The following is an 18915-nucleotide window of genomic DNA, read 5'->3' on the forward strand; positions in this document are numbered from 1 at the left end:
GCTGTATGTTTTGATTCTCTGGAAAATAAATTGCATATTCTTGACCTTTGTTAAATTGTATAATTTATGGTACTTATGGTAACTGTAGTTCTCCATTTGTAGTTTTCCATTTGTTATTCTATCTTGCTTCATTTGTTTCTGCATAAGAACCAAAACTGATTTTTGAAAAGCCAAACTCTTTGATCTCAGCTTATCCTTTTATAAAGCTGTTTCACCAAATTTAAAAATCCTCCTGACTGATTTAGAACATCTACTTATGACTGTTTGGGAGGTACTGTATCAATGCTTACTCCACTGCATTTAGTTTTTCCTGCTCTCTTGATTACTTTCCAGTGAAGGAGTAGAAGAGGGATGTAGAAACTCATTTTTTACATTACACATCTTTTGGTGGGAAAAATGTGGACTATGTTGATAGGGATCAAATACAGTCCCAGAATGTTATCATTTCTCTGGAAGTTCAACCCAAAGCTGCTCCTATCCCAACATAAGCTCATCCAGACCGTAACCCATCAATGTCTTAACCTTACACTGCCCCTGAACCCTTTCATACTGGTAATTCTTATCATAGATTAAAACAAACAAAAAAAGACAAATGAAAGAAAAGGAAGTACAAGAAAAAGTGAATGAAAAAGAAGGAAAGAAAGAAATTGAACTTCAGGTTTCTGATGATTTTCAGAAGCTTAATTCGAAACAACAAATGTATATAATGTAAAATACCTAGCTTTCTCTTTCCGTGATAGAATATTTTTAGTTTCCTGTTACAATGACACAATATATTTCATTAACAATGTCTTCTACTCTTTCTAAGCCAATCTGTGTATGGAAATTGAGGAAGAAATTACAAAAGAGAGGGCAGCTTACAAAGCAGGGATTCCCAAGAGGACACAATAGTAAAGTCCTGCTGGAATGCTGATTTACTCATTCATGGAGACTTGTTAAAATAAAAGACTTCAGAGAGAACGGATCAGAGAAGTCATGATACGTGTCCTCTGTACAGATCTTACATCAAGTGCCGTCTTGATCTCTTTAAGAAATGTAGGCATTTTCACACTCAAATCCAGGTAATGTTTTTAGCTTTGACTTTATTTCACAGCATTCTTCCAAGTTTGCATTTTGGAATTTTTCACAGTAGCTGCCTTTGTGTGTTAAGCATCTGTGGGTGGGAAATCTGCAGGATCATTTGTCAAAAAGCACACTTAGAAACAGTTTAGTTTTAGAATGCAGGAGAACTCCAACATTTAGTTTTAAGCAACTGTAGGCTGAAGATATTTTCTCCTCCTGTTCTCTAAGCATTGAGGGAGACTTAGTCCACATTCCTGAAAACACCCACCCATTCTTAATATTGATTATATTCGTATTATAAACTCATTATACTAAAATTAAGTATGTTTAAGATAATTCAAAGATAGAGTGTCTTTTAAAATTATTTCACTAAGTGAATTGGTTAATATATTAGGGAACAGATAAAGCAGATAATTGAGTCAGTTTATACAAAGTATGGATGTCCTACAGCATCTTATCAACTATTCTGCAGCAGAATTTCTTCCTCTAAGACATTAGAAACACACAGGAAAGTGCAGAAGGGTCAGTGTATAAGAGGCAGCTGGAAAGTATTCTGATTTTACAATGACAGATCATTTATAAACTGAGATAAAGAGAAAATTCAGGTGTTTAAGAAAACATTGTCCAGAAATGCTGACATCACCAGAGAGAGATGGTCATGAATAAGGTGTACAAAACATGGTATGCCACTTGGGAAAGCTGCTTATGAGGCACTGTGATGACCTGGAGTCATGGTATTTGCAAAGCAAAATAACTTTGTGAAGGGAAGCCTACCTGAGAAAATGGAAAGTCTGTCAAAGAAGCATGGGCACACAAAATGATCTTCAAGAGACAACATACAGAAGCAAATGGGATGACCACATGTCCTGATTTTGTTAAAAGCAAGACCAGTTCTCTTTCAGTGAATTTTCCTTTCAGCTAAGCTCCTCTAAGTAACTGCACTTTTCTGAATTTGGTTGTATGCTTTTTCAAACACTGTCCACTCAGGAGCTGATAACAGTAGCAATGGTATGCAGAAGAGGCCCAGGTTTAGACTTATTGCTATGGCAGCCAGGTTACTGATACATTTTGCATGTCCTGTAAGTGAGAGGGGTGTATTTTCAAGGAGCGGTGAACAAAACAGGTGACTAAAATTGACCAACTAAGTATTCCATCCCGTACATGTCATACACCCTATAAAAGTGGGAGATCATGAGGGTCTCACTCTCTTTGACTATGATCGGCATATGAAGAGGACCCTGCCTGTCTTACCTGCCATCCAAGGCCTGGTTCCAGGCCCTGCATCCCTAAATCCAGGTCCGGTTTATTGCAGAGTCCAGCCCAGGACTTCTGGGTACCTGTCCTGCAATCACTGGAGCAACACCAGCTCCAGTGTGTGGGCTGTCACTGTGCAATCCTGGGAAATTCAGGATTGGTTTTGTATATTTGTATTAATTTATCTATTTATTGGTAGCATTAATAAAGCATTTTTAACTTTTCCAACTTGTAAGTCTCTCTCCCTTTTCTTCCTATTACCTGTCCTTAGTGGGGAGGGCAGAGGTTAACAGAGAGCATCTGACATGGTTTATTGTCACCCTGCAGTAAACAGTGACACCACAAAAATCTATGCACTTTTCTTGAGCAAACCTCATGTAGTAAAAAACAGATTCTCACTGTTGTGGTGGGCTTTTGTTTGTTTGTTTGTTTGTTTGTTTGTTCTTTCTTTTTTCTTTCTTTTTCTGTTAAGCTGCTTGAAAATGTATCAAAATGTAGAGAATTTCTGCGAGGAACTAAGCACTCTCATTTCTCACTGATGTCACTGGGAGTTAATGTGACATTTTTATTTTTTCCTACTTTTTTAATGGGGTTAGGAGCATTCTGTGAGCTTGGAAGTTCAAAACTAATTTTTTTCTAGACTCATATAATAATAATTAGAATGCTATTTTTTTCTATTAAATTCATAACAAAATCCCACTTTTTGAAATAAAATTAATTGTGTAGAGCTGCTAGTGTTATCTCCATATTAAACACAGTGTATTTTACACTCAGCTCACTACATGATTAAGCCTGAAATGATTTCACTAGTTTAGAGCTAGTACCTTGTATTAGAATAATATTTTGCCAACTGAATGGAATTTTGTACTCTACAACTGCAAAATTTTTGCAGAAACCATAGTAAAGAGACTTCTTTTTAAAGTACATTTTATTGATAAATTTTGTTAAATTCTGCTATTTAATACTGTCACTTGTCATTGTTCAGTTCATCCAAAGAATGGGAATGCTTTATAAAGTTTAATTAATTAAACACACAGTAGTCTCATGTGGAGAGAATGGAGCAGAGGAGTCATTTTACATGCTACTTAAATGCAAACACCTTTATGGCAAAATGTGCCAGCTTTGTAAAACTTCATAACATCATTAGGTAGTAGATTAAGACAAGAAGTGATTAATATCCGAATAAAATTACAGAATTAATGTACTTAGGTAAAACCTGCTTACTTATATTGTGGTTTAATCAAAGCACTAAAAACAAGTAATAAAATTCTATGTAAAGCAATTATTCTTTTATTTGTTCTTTCTGCCTCTGGGTAGCCAACTAATCTGCAGAAGGAAATCCCCCTGAATTTCTAACTCATTTTGTTGCTACTACTTATTAAGGTAGATAGTAACTAACATATTGGACTACTGTAAGGTAATAGCAGGGAAAACATTTTCTGTTTTCTAGTCTCTGAACTTGAAACATTTTATAGAAAGGTAATTCTTTTACAAAAAGGCTTTCTTTAGTTCTATATTACTGCCATCTTTCTGTGGTAATTCTACCTGGTCATTCATACTGCAGAATGATTTCTGTTTTAACTAATCTTCAATAGACAGAAAAAATAAAAATTTCCAACACAGCTGTTCAATTATGGACAAGTCAAATGTCCTTTATTTTAGAAAACAATTCAGTAACAACAGTTGTGGTAAAAGTAAACATTTTCAAGGCATCATAAGGGCATTTCATGTCCTAATCAAAGTGAAATAAAGAACCGCATGGAACTCAACATAATGATTTTTTTTTTTTTTTTACATGTATTTTCGAAGCCTAGGTATGATAGAAAATTTTTAAAAATGTCCCTGGAAATACAGTATGTGGTGATTTGTTTTGACAGAGGACCACCTATGAAAACTACATGCTGGTTCCAGACACACGTGGGTCAGCAGATTGAATAGCCTTGACAAAGGTTGTTTACATTTAAATAATATAATTTCAGCTCTTTAAAAATACCTTAATGTTTAAATGACTTAGATGTTAATGTTTAAATGACCACAGAATCACAGAATCATAGAATGATTGGAGTTGGAAATGACCTCTGGAGGTCTTCTAGTCCAACCCACCTGCTAAAGCAAGTTCACCCAGAGCAGATCGCACAGGAATGTGTCCAGGCAGGTTTTGAATGTCTCCAGGGAAGGAGACTCCACAACCTCCCTGGGCAGCCTGTTCCAGTGCTCTGTCACCCTCACTGTAAAGAAGTTTCTTCTCAAATTTAAGTGGAACCTCCTGTGTTCCAGTTTGAACCCATTACCCCTTGTCTTACCGTTGCTAGTCACCGAGAAGAGCCTGGCTCCATCCTCATGACACTCACCCTTTACGTATTGATAAACATGAATGAGGTCACCCCTCAGTCTCCTCTTCTCCAAGCTAAAGAGGCCCAGCTCCCTCAGCCTTTCCTCATAAGGGCGATGCTCCACTCCCTTAATCATCTTCGTGGCTCTGTGCTGGACTGTCTCCAGCAGTTCCCTGTCCTTCTTGAACTGAGGGGCCTAGAACTGGACACAATATTCCAGATGTGGTCTCACCAAGGCAGAGTAGAGGGGGAGGAGAACCTCTCTGGACCTACTAACCACCCCCCTTCTAATACACCCCAGGATGCCATTGGCCTTCCTGGCTACAGGGGCACAGTGCTGGCTCATGGTCATCCTGCTGTCCACCAGGACCCCCAGGTCCCTTTCCCCTACAATGCTCTCTAATAGGTCATTCCCCACCTTATACTGGAACCTGGTGTTGTTCCTGCCCAGATGCAAGAGTCTACACTTGGCCTTGTTATATTTCATTACGTTTTTCCCTGCCCAACTCTCCAGCCTGTCCAGGTCTCGCTGGATGGCAGCACAGCCTTCTGACATGTCAGCCACTCCTCCCAGCTTGGTGTCATCAGCAAACTTCCTGACAGTGCACTCTATTCCCTCATACAAGTCTTTGGTGAATAAATTGAATAGTACTGGTCTCAGTACCGACCCTTGAGGAACTCCACTAGATACAGGCCTCCAACTAAACTCTGCCCCATTGACCACTATTCTCTGGCTTCTTTCCTTCAGCCACTTCACAGTCCACCTCACTATGTGATCATTCAAACCACACTTCCTCGGTTTAGCAGAAAGGATGTTGTGGGAGACTGTGTCAAATGCTTTACTGAAATCAAGACAGACCACATCCACTGCTTTGCCATCATCTATCCACCTTGTTATGTCCTCATAAGAGGCTATGAGGTTGGTTAAGCATGACTTCCGCTTGGTGAAGCCATGCTGACTGATGACCCTCTTATCCTTCATATGCCTTGAGATGGCAAGAAGGATAAGTTGTTCCGTGAGTTTCCCAGGGATGGAGGTGAGGCTGACCAGTCTGTAGTTACCCAGGTCTTCCTTCTTGCCCTTTTTAAGACTGTAGTGACATTTGCTTTCCTCTAGTCCTCAGGCACCTCTCCTGTTTCCCATGACTTGGCAAAGGTGATGGAGAGTGGTCTAGCAATAACCTCAGTCAGCTCTCTCAGCACCTGCAGGTGCATCCCATCTGGACCCATGGATTTATGGATATTCAGATTGCTCAATTGCTCCCTAACCCAGTCCTCATCAACCAAGGCAGACTCTTTCATTATCCTGACTTCCTCTGGGGACTTAGGGGTACGGGGCTCCTCAGGACAGACTCCAGCAGTGTAGACAGAGACTAGGCATTCAGTAACTCTGACTTCTCTGTATCTGTTGTCACCAGGGCACCCTTCTCATTCATCAGTGGGCTTACATTGCCTCTAGTATAAGTTTTATCTGCCATGTATTTGGAGAAACTCTTTCTGTTGTCTTTGACACCTCTCACAAGCTTTGCTTCTAAGGAGGCCTCAGCTTTCCTAGTTGCCTCCCTACATTCTCCCCAAGTGGCCAGCCCCTCCTTCCATGATCTGTAAACTCTCCGCTTCCGCTTGAGGTTGCCCAGCAGTTGCCTGTTTAACCATGCAGGTTTCCTGGCTCCCTTCCTTGACTTCCTACGTGTCAGGGTGCTCTGATCTTGAGCTTGGTAGAAGCAGTCCCTGACTGCTAACCAACTATCTTGGGCCTCTTTACCTTCAAGTACCCTTGCCCATGGGATTTCCCCTAGCAAATGCATGAAAAAGCCAAAGTTTGCCCTGCTGAAGTCCAGGGTTGTAATTCTGCTTGCTATTCTGTTCCTGCCACATGAGATCTCGAACACCACCATTTCATGGTTGCTGCAACCAAGGCAGCTCTCAACCTTTACTGCTTCAACCAGACCCTCCTTGTTGGTGAGGATGAGATCCAGCCGTGCTCCTCTCCTAGTTGGCTCATCCATCATTTGCATCAGGCTACAGTTCTCCACTTCTCTTGGCATCTTGAAAGGATGGGTATAGAAGGAAGATGTCAGATTTATTGCTCTATATTATTCAGCAATGGTGCCTTTTGTGGTTTGAATTTTTTCTTTGAGGGAGGGAGGTGTCTCATTTGAGCCTGAACCTGGAACCAGAAAAACAGTTTTGGCACCTCCATGTTCAAAATATCGTGAAATGAGTCCTAAATTAATCCCACACACTTAGGGAAGGGGTAGTGGAACCTCATTTGAAAAAATAGTTCTGTTATGTTTCCCTCTAAGGGGAGAAAAAAATTGAAAGGTCTTCTGAGAGGATAACTCTGCCTACTGTCACACTTAAAATCCTGTTATGACCAAAAGAGAGTGCAAACCATGTATATGAAAACAAAACGTCTGTCAGCCCAATTAACATTTTAAAGAAAAAGATATTGCCCAGACCCTGACAGGTCACTACTGCCATGGGAGCCACAGTGCTGCAGGGGTGCAGGGTGTGGAATCAGAATTATTGTTTCCATTTACTGTATACAGAGAATAGGATCATACCCTTCTTGAAGGCCACAGCTGTGTACCCTAAATTAGGTGGGATTAATCCAATCTAAAGTGGTTTAAAACCTTGGGGAAGGGGTATTTATTAATTTATTACCTTTTTACTTCTGTTTAAATTATTACATTACATTAAAGATGTCCTTCCCATTGGCTATGAAGTACCATAAGGCTTGACAAGTTAATTACATTTTGAACGGAAAGCTGAACTTCCTACAGCTGTACAAATTGGGATGTATAGAAAATTGAAATTATAAAAATTTTCTGTCCTTGGAACTAGGGAGATTTTACTCAGTATCTTCACTGCAAGAAAGTATTTTAAAGAAACCCTGCAAAACTTATAAGAAAATTTAACTAGCATAGCTGAGAGCTTAATGTATATATTTGTCACTTTTTTTTCCCCCTCCCAACAACTGAATGCTTAACCAAGTGCTCAGTTATCACACATTTGGTATGCAGTAGTATTAAATCGTATATACAGAACCTTTCCTTGGAAAGCTTGTTTTGATTTTTTGGTCCTTCCGTAGACTGTGCCAGGTGGAGAGAGATATTGAGAGCAGCACGTGAGCAGCTCAGGCTCCCACCAGTGGAGTCCCTGAGCTCCCCTTGGTCTGTTGCTAAGGAACAGGACAAGCGTACAGCCAACGCTCCTCTTTCTGGAAACCACAACACCTAAAATATGATTAAGAACTGTCTGTTTTCATGTTGAGGAATCATACTTTTTAAAGCTTCAAGCCCAGGGTTCTCTGGAGCATAATGGGGAAAGGAATAAATTAAAGACAGCACAAAAAAATCTTAAGAAAATGTCTCAAGCAAGCTATTGCTCTTTTAGTTTAGAGCTATGTATAAATACAGATATTTATAATCTGCTGCTGCCATCATTATGTCAGTATATTCAGTGCTGTAACTCAGAAGATACCAAATTTTTTGTCAAGGGCAGGCACTGTATAGATTGGACCTCCCTTATATCTTTGAGAGTTTTGTGACTTTAAGAAAGTCATTGGTCTCCAAACTTGAAATTATGAAGGGCATAAGTTATACTATGGCCTATTATTATTGATATTTACAATACATTATAAATTAATATCTCATACTGTCACAGTACTGACCCAGAATTTTCCTTGCCTCATATAGCTTGTGATTATGAAAAGATGAAACAGACAGTTAGGTTGATATATAGATTTGAAGTTGGAAAGAAATGTTGCAGTAAAGCTGAGACTTTTGCCTAAGTTCATAGTCTCAAACATGAGATTATAGATAGGACTTTTCTTATAAAGATGGCAACATCCACACCTTAAAAGTAATAACAGCATTCCAAACAAAAGAACACCAAATAGCATTAAAAAAGGAGGGCACTGAGGATACAGGTTCCTTTATAATTTTTATACTGGATATTACAGAGGATTTCATGCTGCCATATACAAAGGCTGAATTATTATATACATATATATTAGGCACAAATAATGTATCTGTGGTCACTATAAGTGTTTGTGTGCACGTGTAAGAAAATATGTGCATATATGACTGTTATACAGACAGTAATTTATAGCAAGCCAGACTTAAATTGGTCTACAAGGTAATTTCCACTTTTGACAAGTACTTCCAGAAAAAAACAAAACAAAACAAAATTAAAAAAAAAAAAAGTAAGCATAAGCAGTAAAGAGAACATATAAATATACAAATATGCAAAAACTGAAATGCTAGGAATCTGTATCCAAAGTCAAATTCAGACATTCAAAAAGTGGTTTTAAGAGAAAAACAACAAGATTTTGTTTGTTAACTTGAGAGCACACGTGTCTCAACAAAGCATCAGAGTTCAGAAGAAATCTAAATGTAAAAGGCACCAGGAGCAACTACTCTTAAAGGACCGTGGGAATGAAAGAAGTAAAAACAATTATTAAACAAGGTCTATGAGATTTGAACAGGCATAGACACCACCATTTCATCTCTGTTTTTGTTATCTTTATGTCAAAAATTATCTTCTTATTTACCCAATCATTCTTTAATGACAAATTTCACATCATGTTGGAGCTAAATTGAAGATAATACTGATGAGTAGCTGCAACTGTCTACAATAGTATTTTGGTAAGAATCAGGAGTGTGGTTTTGAAGCAAATCTCTTTATCACACCACTTACTGTCCTTGGTTTACATCATGGAATGAACACTATACTCATTAATTGGATTACTTCTGCAAGACATCCAGGACCAAATCTAGCCACAAATAAATGAGCATTGAGTCTGTGGAATAATCCAAAGTTACTTCTGATATGAAAAAATAAATGCATACATAAATAGATAAAATATGAAAGGTATCTAGTGTAGACTTCTCAGGACAAAATATTTCAGTCTATGGCTGCTTCTACCAAGCTGCTTTACCTGCTATTGCAGCTGTAACCTATGAAGACCAAGTAAGTTCTCCTGTAAAGTCCCAAAAAGGTTTATGGTGAGTCTAGGCTTTTACAGTCATAAAACAAGTTGATGAAGTAATATATTGCAGTCTGTAAAGTTCAATGTCTAACACAAATGTCCTAGCCCTTAATATTATTTTGTATGCAGCAGATGCAGCAATCAGTTTCCTCAGTTCCTTCACATAAACCAGCTTTGAGAGACACGTTGTTTTTCTAACAGAATAAAATGGGTTTTTATAAGGATGAATGAAAGATTTTTTCCCTCTTTCGTTTCTGCAAATTTGCCCTTTGCAATCTGAATTCTAATTAGCTATAAACTTCACAAAAATATTTTTTCAAACATGGCTTTATATTCAGTGCATCTAAGAAATTACTGTCATTTAAAACAGTCCTGATAAAATGATAGTCTGAAAGCGTAAGTAAATAATACCAACAGATGAAAAAACTTTCTATAATGAATTTACTTGAAAAAAGGAGTTAATAAAAGCATTCTTGACCCGAACACTAATTTCTGTTTCTTCTATGCATAAAATAAGGCAAAGTCAAAACGTGTCACACTGAAATGCTTTTTAAGGACTGAACTATTGCATCCTTTAAAAAATATCATTAGTTATGATACTATAGATGTATTAATCTCTCTGCAATTCTGTATGGAAAGGCAATGAAGTGTGGTGACTTTTCTGCCTTTGGGTCTCATCTGTACACTGTATAGCAACATGCTGCACAGTACAGCCACATGAGCATTATTTCATATGCAGGATGACATCAGTCATCCTCCTCTACAAATCTTGATGAAGGAGTTACCTTTTCTAGTGGAATGCTGATGTGTTAAAATTTGGGTTTTATGAACACTGAATAATGGGGCATATTGACTTATTTAAATATATTGTTAGGTGAAGCCTTTTATTTTTTTTTTTTCTTCTTCTTCTTTCCTTAATCTTGGTCTTGCTGTAGACTGTTTTGCTTTTGTTATAATCTGGTAATATATTTCTTTTATCCTGGAAGCCAAACCACCTTGAATCCCAAAGAAGAAAAGAGGACAACTCAAATTGCATCTGGTCTTGTGTATAATTTGTGAGAAAGTATGTTCTATGATAGAAAGGCTTTAGAGATTTATAAATTGTCTCAAAGTTTTGTTGTGAATATACTTAGGTGCCACTGATTGTGGTGATCACTACAAAAGGAAGGAGTAGGAGACAAAGTAGGAGACAAAGTAGGAGACAAAGACATAGCAACACCAGCTGGAGTCGGTAGAACTGGCTCACTTCTGAGACAGTGTACAAATAATTATTTGGTAAATAGTATAGCAATATAAGTGTTTCCTCTGTATGCTAGGAAGCTCTAACAAATGACACCCTTTACTACATATTCACATGGGTCCAAAAAAAGTATTTTTAAATATAATTTCCAGGTATTTAGACACAATGATGAGTTGTTAGCACAGTACAGATGATCTTTGATATCCTGATATCTTGACAGTTTTGACAGAATGTTAAAGCCCAAACATTCTTATGTTTTGTGTCTGCTAGGAGCATAGATGACTCCAAGTGTAATGTACTAATAACTGGATACAGGCAATGATCCTTCCATGTAATGTTCTCATCAGTAAAACAATGTATAGAAGAATATATCTAACATATTTCCTCTGATATTGGTTACATGTATAGATGAGGCGATCACAGATCAATTGCTCAGTGTTAGTTATGTGCAGGAGCCCAGAATCTCTGATACATTTCTATATGGTATTTTAATAGGGCCTAGAGTCCTGTTACTGTATGGCATAGGGCTAATAATGCAAAATTACTGAACATTAAGAACATTTCACATTCTACAGGATAAGGCCTTATTACTATTATGTAATTGCTGCTTTGACTACATATTTACCACATACTGAGCAGATATTTGCTAATATCAGTTTTGTCTTCATTTCCAGCAAGGCAGATCTCTACTTCCGTGTATGACTGTGGGCAAAAATCTGTTGGTCTAATAATTCACAAAATCACAGAATGTGATTACAATTCTTGGCAATTTGCAATTTACCAGCTTGTCAGCTATCAGACTTGACAATCTTACACCCATCAGTATGTAATGTCAAGTAATTCTCCAGCTTTCTCTAACTAATACTTTTTGATTAAATTGACACAGTAGTTTTACTGTATTTTCAGAGATACAACGTTTTGACTTGGTGATTATGTAGCTGCTGATAAAGAAGTTCCACTTCAGGAGTTTCAGAATCAATAGCAAGAAATGCAACTGCATGCCATATGCTTGCTTCTTACTTTATTCCTTTCTTTTTTTGGTATTATTGCAGTCTTGGGCCTCCCTTGACATCTAACATAGTAGTTTTTGATCTTTTAAAATGTCAGAATGCTGCCAGAACACTGTTTGAATGGGTTTACTATCACCACTTTGGAGGGATAGCAACAGCAAAAGAAAACCCAGAGAGAAGCATTTACCCCTTATTGATTTTTGACCTTAAGGGTCCATCCACTGCACATCTGTTATCCATGAGAAATATCAGTCAGCATGTTCACTGATTGCTCTTACTTTTTAATGTATACTGGGTAGCAAAGAACAAATTATTTTTCCTGATAAATGGTTTGCATTTTGCAGACCTATCTTCATTTTCTTGTGTTGCAACATAAAAGCTTTCCTTGTGCCTTGCAGTGAAATCATATCCACAGATGTTATACAATAAAAAAATGCAAAAATACCTTCACCTACTCTTGAAGATCTCTTTACGTAGTTACATAAACTGATTGCATAATCCAGTTGCTGTCAGTTTCTGCCTGGGTCTTGTCAGAAGTATTTCTCAATGTACCTACTTTGATGGAACCTTTCTATTTCTTTTCCTTTCTTCTAAGGTGACACTGTAACTCTCAGTAAACCTTGATAACCTCTTTAACTTTAAATGGACAGAAAAGGCATAGATATTGAGGGAAAGGAATAGTTACTGGGAAAGCAGGAAATGTTTAATCTATAACCTAAACTATGCAAACCTTAAATAATATAAATAGCATATGCAGTTTTTTCAGGTTACCAATTACATATACAATCAAAGTAATGTTAATGATACCTGAAAACTAATGAGAAGTTGAGAAGTATCCTGTTCCTCACACCTTCCTCTAAATTATGTGAATCTCTGCATATTTATTAATATTTTAAAATTTTAGTTATGGAAAAAACGTCACTTGATAGCATAACAAAAAAGTAGTACTAGTATCAATCAAGACAAATTATTTTTATTTACAGGAAAATATGAATAAGTAGATATATGTTTTTAAAGTCAGTCCTGCAGATAATTTTGTCTGTGGCACTTTTTGCTGTGATAAGTTTATGGGCAGGTAGTTGCATGTATATAAATTGTATTTAAAATTACTTTAAGCAAAATGACTTATTTAGACCACACTTCAGTGCTGTGAACTGAAAAAGAAAAAAAACTATTCCTTAGTTAGAGGGAACAAAAAAAAAAATAGTTCAAATAAGATATCAGAAGAGGAAAGCAGAACTATTAGTTTATTAGTGACTTAAATAGGTGAATATTATCAGGTATAAAAACATAACTGATAAACCATACAATCCAATAGTAAATAGTTGATCAAACAGAAATAATTTGAAAATCCATTAAAAAAAAGAAGCAATGTAATGCTAGCTGTGTTAGATATGATTGATTTTTTACAGGTCACATAAATCTAAGCAAAAATACTCTGGTTAAGGTTATCTGCAGGAGATTTCATTAACAGTATCTTCCTGCTGCTCTCCTCACAAGATGAAGTTGATCCATCAACATTCCATGTACTCAAATGCAGTGTCAGCAATCATTAACCTAAAAAGTGCTTCCAAAAAAAGTTAGATAGATATCTGGTCCAAAATATTTATATTTTTACAGTTATTAGATAGTGATAATGCCTTAGACTTAAAGGGCAGCAAGAATAAAAGAGTGTTTTAAGCAAAACAAGAATTATTGCCTATCCAGAGCCAGGATCAACAGTTAAAGTATGCACCTTTTAGCTCTTCTAAAAATGAGCATAAAATAGTCCTTCCAGCATATGTGGAATAAAAACCTGGATATATCAAACAAACCATTGGATTTGATGTTGTTGTAGAGTGTATTACATGGACTGAAAAAGACGGTCTTCCACCTTCACCTGTAATTGATAGAGGGGAACTAAACAAGTTTTGATTTCTGCTTTTCATCCAGATCAAAAGCCTGGTCTTTTTTTTTTTTTTTTTTTTTTTTTTCTGGAGTTCCAGAGTTGCCCATACATGTATTTCTGTTTACACCTTGTTTTTTACTATCCTGCTACCGAAAATTAGCTGCAGTTGCAGCGTCTGTAGATGCATACGTCACAAGTAGCTCAGTACAACTAGGGCACTGCATTTGCTACTAATTATCTTCATAGGACTATATAATAGACTTTAATAAAAACCAGTGTATCTCAGTAAAATTGCCTAGTGGGTACTAGTAAAAAATAATTAAGGAACTCTATTATCAGGAAATAAATTTATGATAACTTGATCTTAACTGATTCTCTTGGAGAGGTTTACTGTCACCAACATGCAGAAATGAGCACTTGGGAAGGCATCAGCAGGGTGATGAAGATAGTACATGATCTAGAATGTTAGAGTTCTTGTAAAAGGTTTACAACAGCAACAAAAAGAGCAAAATTCATGACAGTTTTCTTACAGAGATTTTTGCCAAGCATAGTATGTCATGAAACACTTTACTTTTCATGTATTCTACCCTCTGCACAAATTTTTTTCAATTACTAAAAGAAGATAAAGAAACAGATTTTTTGATGGTGTTGAGAATGTGATTTAAGGATTTGAAATGGAAACATTAAATATATTAGCACCAATAGGACTCATTGCAATTTCATAGCATAATTCAAGTGATAAAAATGTAAAAGTTGTTTAATATGAATTCTTCATAGAAAAATTACTTGGATTTTTAAACCGAAATACTAACCTCTTAGATATTTTAAATTGGAAATTGGTTTAAACCATGACTGATGGCATACATTTCTACTATGACAGTGACTAATGTAAATTAAGCAAGAAATAGTGGTGTTGCTTTTGTGCAGACCTCAGTTCAATGTTAGAATGTTCACCATAACTTCTTATATATTATAACCTAACATTTAAATTATTATTTTAATAAGATACCTGTCAATTATACTATCTATTAATGTAGAATTAATATTTACACTTTCTAAGATAGATAATTATGAAATTTACAACATTATCATAAGCAACTTTCAGCCTTCTCAACTAAAAAATGATTGATATAATAGCATAATAATATACTGCATATAAAGACAAAAAAATCCCATAATATTAAAAAAAAATAGATCTGAGACTATTGAAGAACAGAGAATATCTGGTTTTGGTGTTTCTTGAATGCATTATCTTGCATTGTTCTTATTTGAACTTTTGCTGCCAAGGCTGAAACCTGCATATTCAACAAAGTCTTGCAAACTGGAAAATTCAATTACATGTGAAAAGATCTATTTTTAATACAGAATTTGACAAAATATTTTTGATCTTTTGATAGGAACAACAACCTCTCACAACTATGCATAAGCTTTAACTTTCTTTAGAGACGCTGTTCAGGACTCAGTAAGAATTCCTGACTTTGATCAAAGAGAAGAACAAGTACCTTTAAGTGGCATGTGGTCCCTTGCTCAAACCTAAGGAGATGACAAACTGATTTTAAATGTATGACATAGAAGAGCAGGGAAACAAAACTCATCCCCCTACTCACTGGGTACTTTTCTTTTTTTTTTTTTTTTTTTTTTAATTAAACCAAAGACTTTTGAATTTTGGAGAAAAGAATTTAAAGATCCTCAAAGTTGTATTTCACAATAGGTGAGTGTTTCCTGTCCTTCACTACCTTGCAGAAGCTCCTACTGGTTCTCTTAACATTATAATAATTACCTGAAAATCTAATTAATTTAATAGTGCTATATTATTCCTGCTCTATTATGTATATAATTTAGCTTTTATTTATACACACTGTCAATCTTATTTAGTGTGAAGTGTAATTCCTTTTAGAAAGAGAACTATCAGAGAAAGATAATGAGGTAGTATATATTACTGAGTATATATTAAGCAGACATAATGCTGCCTATATGTTCTATACAGACCAGAAGTCTTAGAATAGAGATTCTCATTAACTAGATTAAAGAAGAGCTTAAAATCAATACATCGAAAACTAGCTGAGAGTCTAGACAACAGAAATTGTCATTGCAGGCAGTGCCAGACACTTTTCCCTGTTGTCTTTAAAGTGTTTAAAGGATTTTAAAGCACTTGTAAGTTTACTAATTCTGCTTACAAGTTGGATAGTGGTCCTTAGAATTAATCTTTCTGGTTCAGCATTTACAACAGAAAGTTAAAAAAAAATGTCTTTATAACTAACATAAGGTTTGTAGATTTTAAATTCTTCAATAAAAATATAAACTGCTAACTGGAGCCAATTTTTATCATTCCAATGTTATACATATTCCAAAATGTTATACACTGGAGAAGAACACAGTAGAGAAGAAGTTCACACAGCAGGGCTGTTTGAACCACATTAAGTTTGAAAATTTAGATCTTGTCTCTGTAGAAAATTATTTTCTTCATAGATTTGTGAATAGAGATTCATGAACTACTGCATAGGCACAGAGAAGTGGCTCATCCAAAATTAGAATTCAGCCTCTCCAAGGCTGAGAAGTCAGATATATTTGTGTTTCTTGCAGCATATCTTGATCATGTATCATATATAAGAATCTGTGATTTCATTAAGGTAGACACTGAAGTGAAAATGCATCTCTTATGTCATGCATGTGTATTACTAATGGGCTGCTTCTTATGTTTCAATTTAAAAACTTATTAGGCATTTCCACTTCAATATTTACTTATTTTAAGTATAATGTTCAGTTACACAGAAGGAAAAGATCAGTATGGACAGCTTATTTTTTCTTTTTTTTTTTAATTTGCAATTAAAAAAAAATGGCAAATTCTTGAGTTTGCTGTTTATACAATTTGAAAGTTCATTTAAACTTCTTCCACACTGTAAGTGTGTTCATTTCCAGGAATTCCTCTCATGTTTTGACATCTTGTCAGATGATTGCTCTATAAATTTACCAACTTGATAGAAGCTGGTTTAGATGATTGCTCTATAAATATACCAACTTGATGGAAGCTGGTTTTCCACCCCCTGAAACCAATATTTTCTTGCTGGTAAGTTCATATTCTGCTACACACACATTGTTGTGGGTTTTTTGTTTGTTTGTTTGTTTGTTTGTTGTTTGTTTGTTTGGTTTTGGTTTTTGTTTGTTTTTTAATGTGGTTTTACTGATGGCATTCATTGTTTATTTGAATTAAATAGACTTTGTAGATTAATACTATTTTTTAGATTATTATTTTGCAGTAGATGTGTTATAAGAAAGCTCTTTGAAGGACTTTGGTCATTAATGGTGGTATTTATCTCGCGATTCAGAAACAACTTGAGCTTGATTCAATTGCCCACTTGATGTGCATTTCCATTGCCATCTCTAGTTCCATTTGAGAAGTTCGATGTTATTTGAAAGTCCTGGCAGGTACAAGAGAGGACCTCTGGGACCTCTGCCCTACTGCTGAAGCTTAATTTCACTGCTGGCAACTGAATGTCTAGAGTCACTTGCAATGTCCTTAGGTATTTTAACTGTCTTGCAGGTGCTTTTCTATGTTTGTGCATCTCCCCAGGAACAACGATTAGGAACTAGACTGACTAGAAAATCTTTAATCAGATCTAAATCAAAACTTCCACCTCCTTCATCTCCCTTCACATCCAGAATCTAAATAAGTTAAAATTTGTGAACTATTATGTACATATGAACAAACATGTCTCTGAAATAAACTAATATGGAACTTTTCCAGACTGCATCCTACTATTATGCATAATACTGTTATTTTTTTTTAGAAAGTCCAGTCCCTTGATTAAACTACTGCTCAAATGTATAACACATTGTTAATTAGAAATGTTTTGACAACGGTTTCTTCAAAGTTAATTCAGAGGGAGGAAACAAGCATATGTTTTTATGCATTGATTCATTTCAAATAAAGAAGCTGTAAACAACTCATGTGTTTCAATGAGCAAGTTCTAAACATCCATTTAAAATGTTCATTGCTATCAAGATTGATTTGGGAAAAAACAGAACTTCATAAAATTATAACACAGTACTTACTGCAACAAGTACAGCATACTTTCCACAGGAAATCTCAAAGATAAAAGTTAATAGCTGGCTTTTCTCCACAAAATTAGCAATAATAACTTTTTTTTTCTTCTTTGATTTTCCACGAAGTTTCCCTTCTGAGATATTCTGAAGAAAGACCAACTAATAATCTAATCAGTAAATTTTAGAACGACATGTGAAAGGGAAATAATAACACTTTTTTTTTGACAAATCAATTTTGTATTGTATCATTAAGAGTTGATAGATTATTATTCTTAATAAATTATTTTTATAAATCATGTAGGATAATTTTATTACCTTACTCTGGTTCTCTGTTATAGATGATCACGATAAATAGCACACACTCGTCGGAATAAATTGCTTAGAATTTATTGCAGCAAGCGGCAAGTGGGCAAAACAGCGCTGGGCGGCTGGGGAGTCTCCGTTCCACCGTGGCACACCTTTCCAGTAGCAGCAAGCTTGGTTAAATGTGGTAAAGGATTACATATTTATGGTTATTCCAGGAACACCTATACATATTCATAACTTTTTCCTCGAAAAGACCGTTCTTATTAAAATGAGTTCCAGGGAATTATATCTATAGTCTTCACCTTTGGCTCTTTCCTGTTGCGCCTGTGTCTCCGGGTGGTCACGGGCGGGGGTCTTTTGGATGAAGGCTGCAGTCTATCTTGTCGTGCACTTCTTATCTTTGGCCTAGCACTCTGGGTTTGGCCAAGGTTCCAACGGCTTGAGCTGGTTTTCCTCCCGCTTTGTGCTGAAGACCCCTGTTATGTCATTCACACAAGGATGCAACTGGGCCCTTATCTCTGTCAGTTTCTTACTGAATGTTCTGCAGGCTACACTAAATTAGGCTTTTACACATATCTGTGGAACAAGTTTTTTACAAAGACTACATACAGGTTGCATTGTTTAATGGCAGCATGTACTAATATCATGTTATATGCTCAGGTTTCACAGCCACTGATAATGTATCCATTTAGACCGGTTTGATTAACAAATATATCATTAAGTCTATTACATTCTCACTTACATATGTTTTGGAAAATGTACTGGAAGCTATGGTTGACACA

At 35.9% G+C, this 18915-nt stretch overlaps 1 long non-coding RNA gene across 1 annotated transcript in view; it reads right to left on the bottom strand.

Annotated features, from left to right (window-relative positions):
• LOC110361212 (uncharacterized) overlaps positions 1–18459 on the bottom strand; it is a 53192-nt gene extending 34733 nt beyond the window's left edge. Inside the window, exon 1 of the long non-coding RNA XR_010471333.1 lies at positions 18143–18459. This is a non-coding gene — a long non-coding RNA (uncharacterized LOC110361212). The remainder of the gene's footprint in view (positions 1–18142) is intronic.
• Positions 18460–18915: the final 456 nt, after the last annotated feature.

This window comes from Columba livia, chromosome 1, assembly GCF_036013475.1.
Source record: "Columba livia isolate bColLiv1 breed racing homer chromosome 1, bColLiv1.pat.W.v2, whole genome shotgun sequence".
NCBI classification, from domain to species: Eukaryota; Metazoa; Chordata; class Aves; order Columbiformes; family Columbidae; genus Columba; species Columba livia.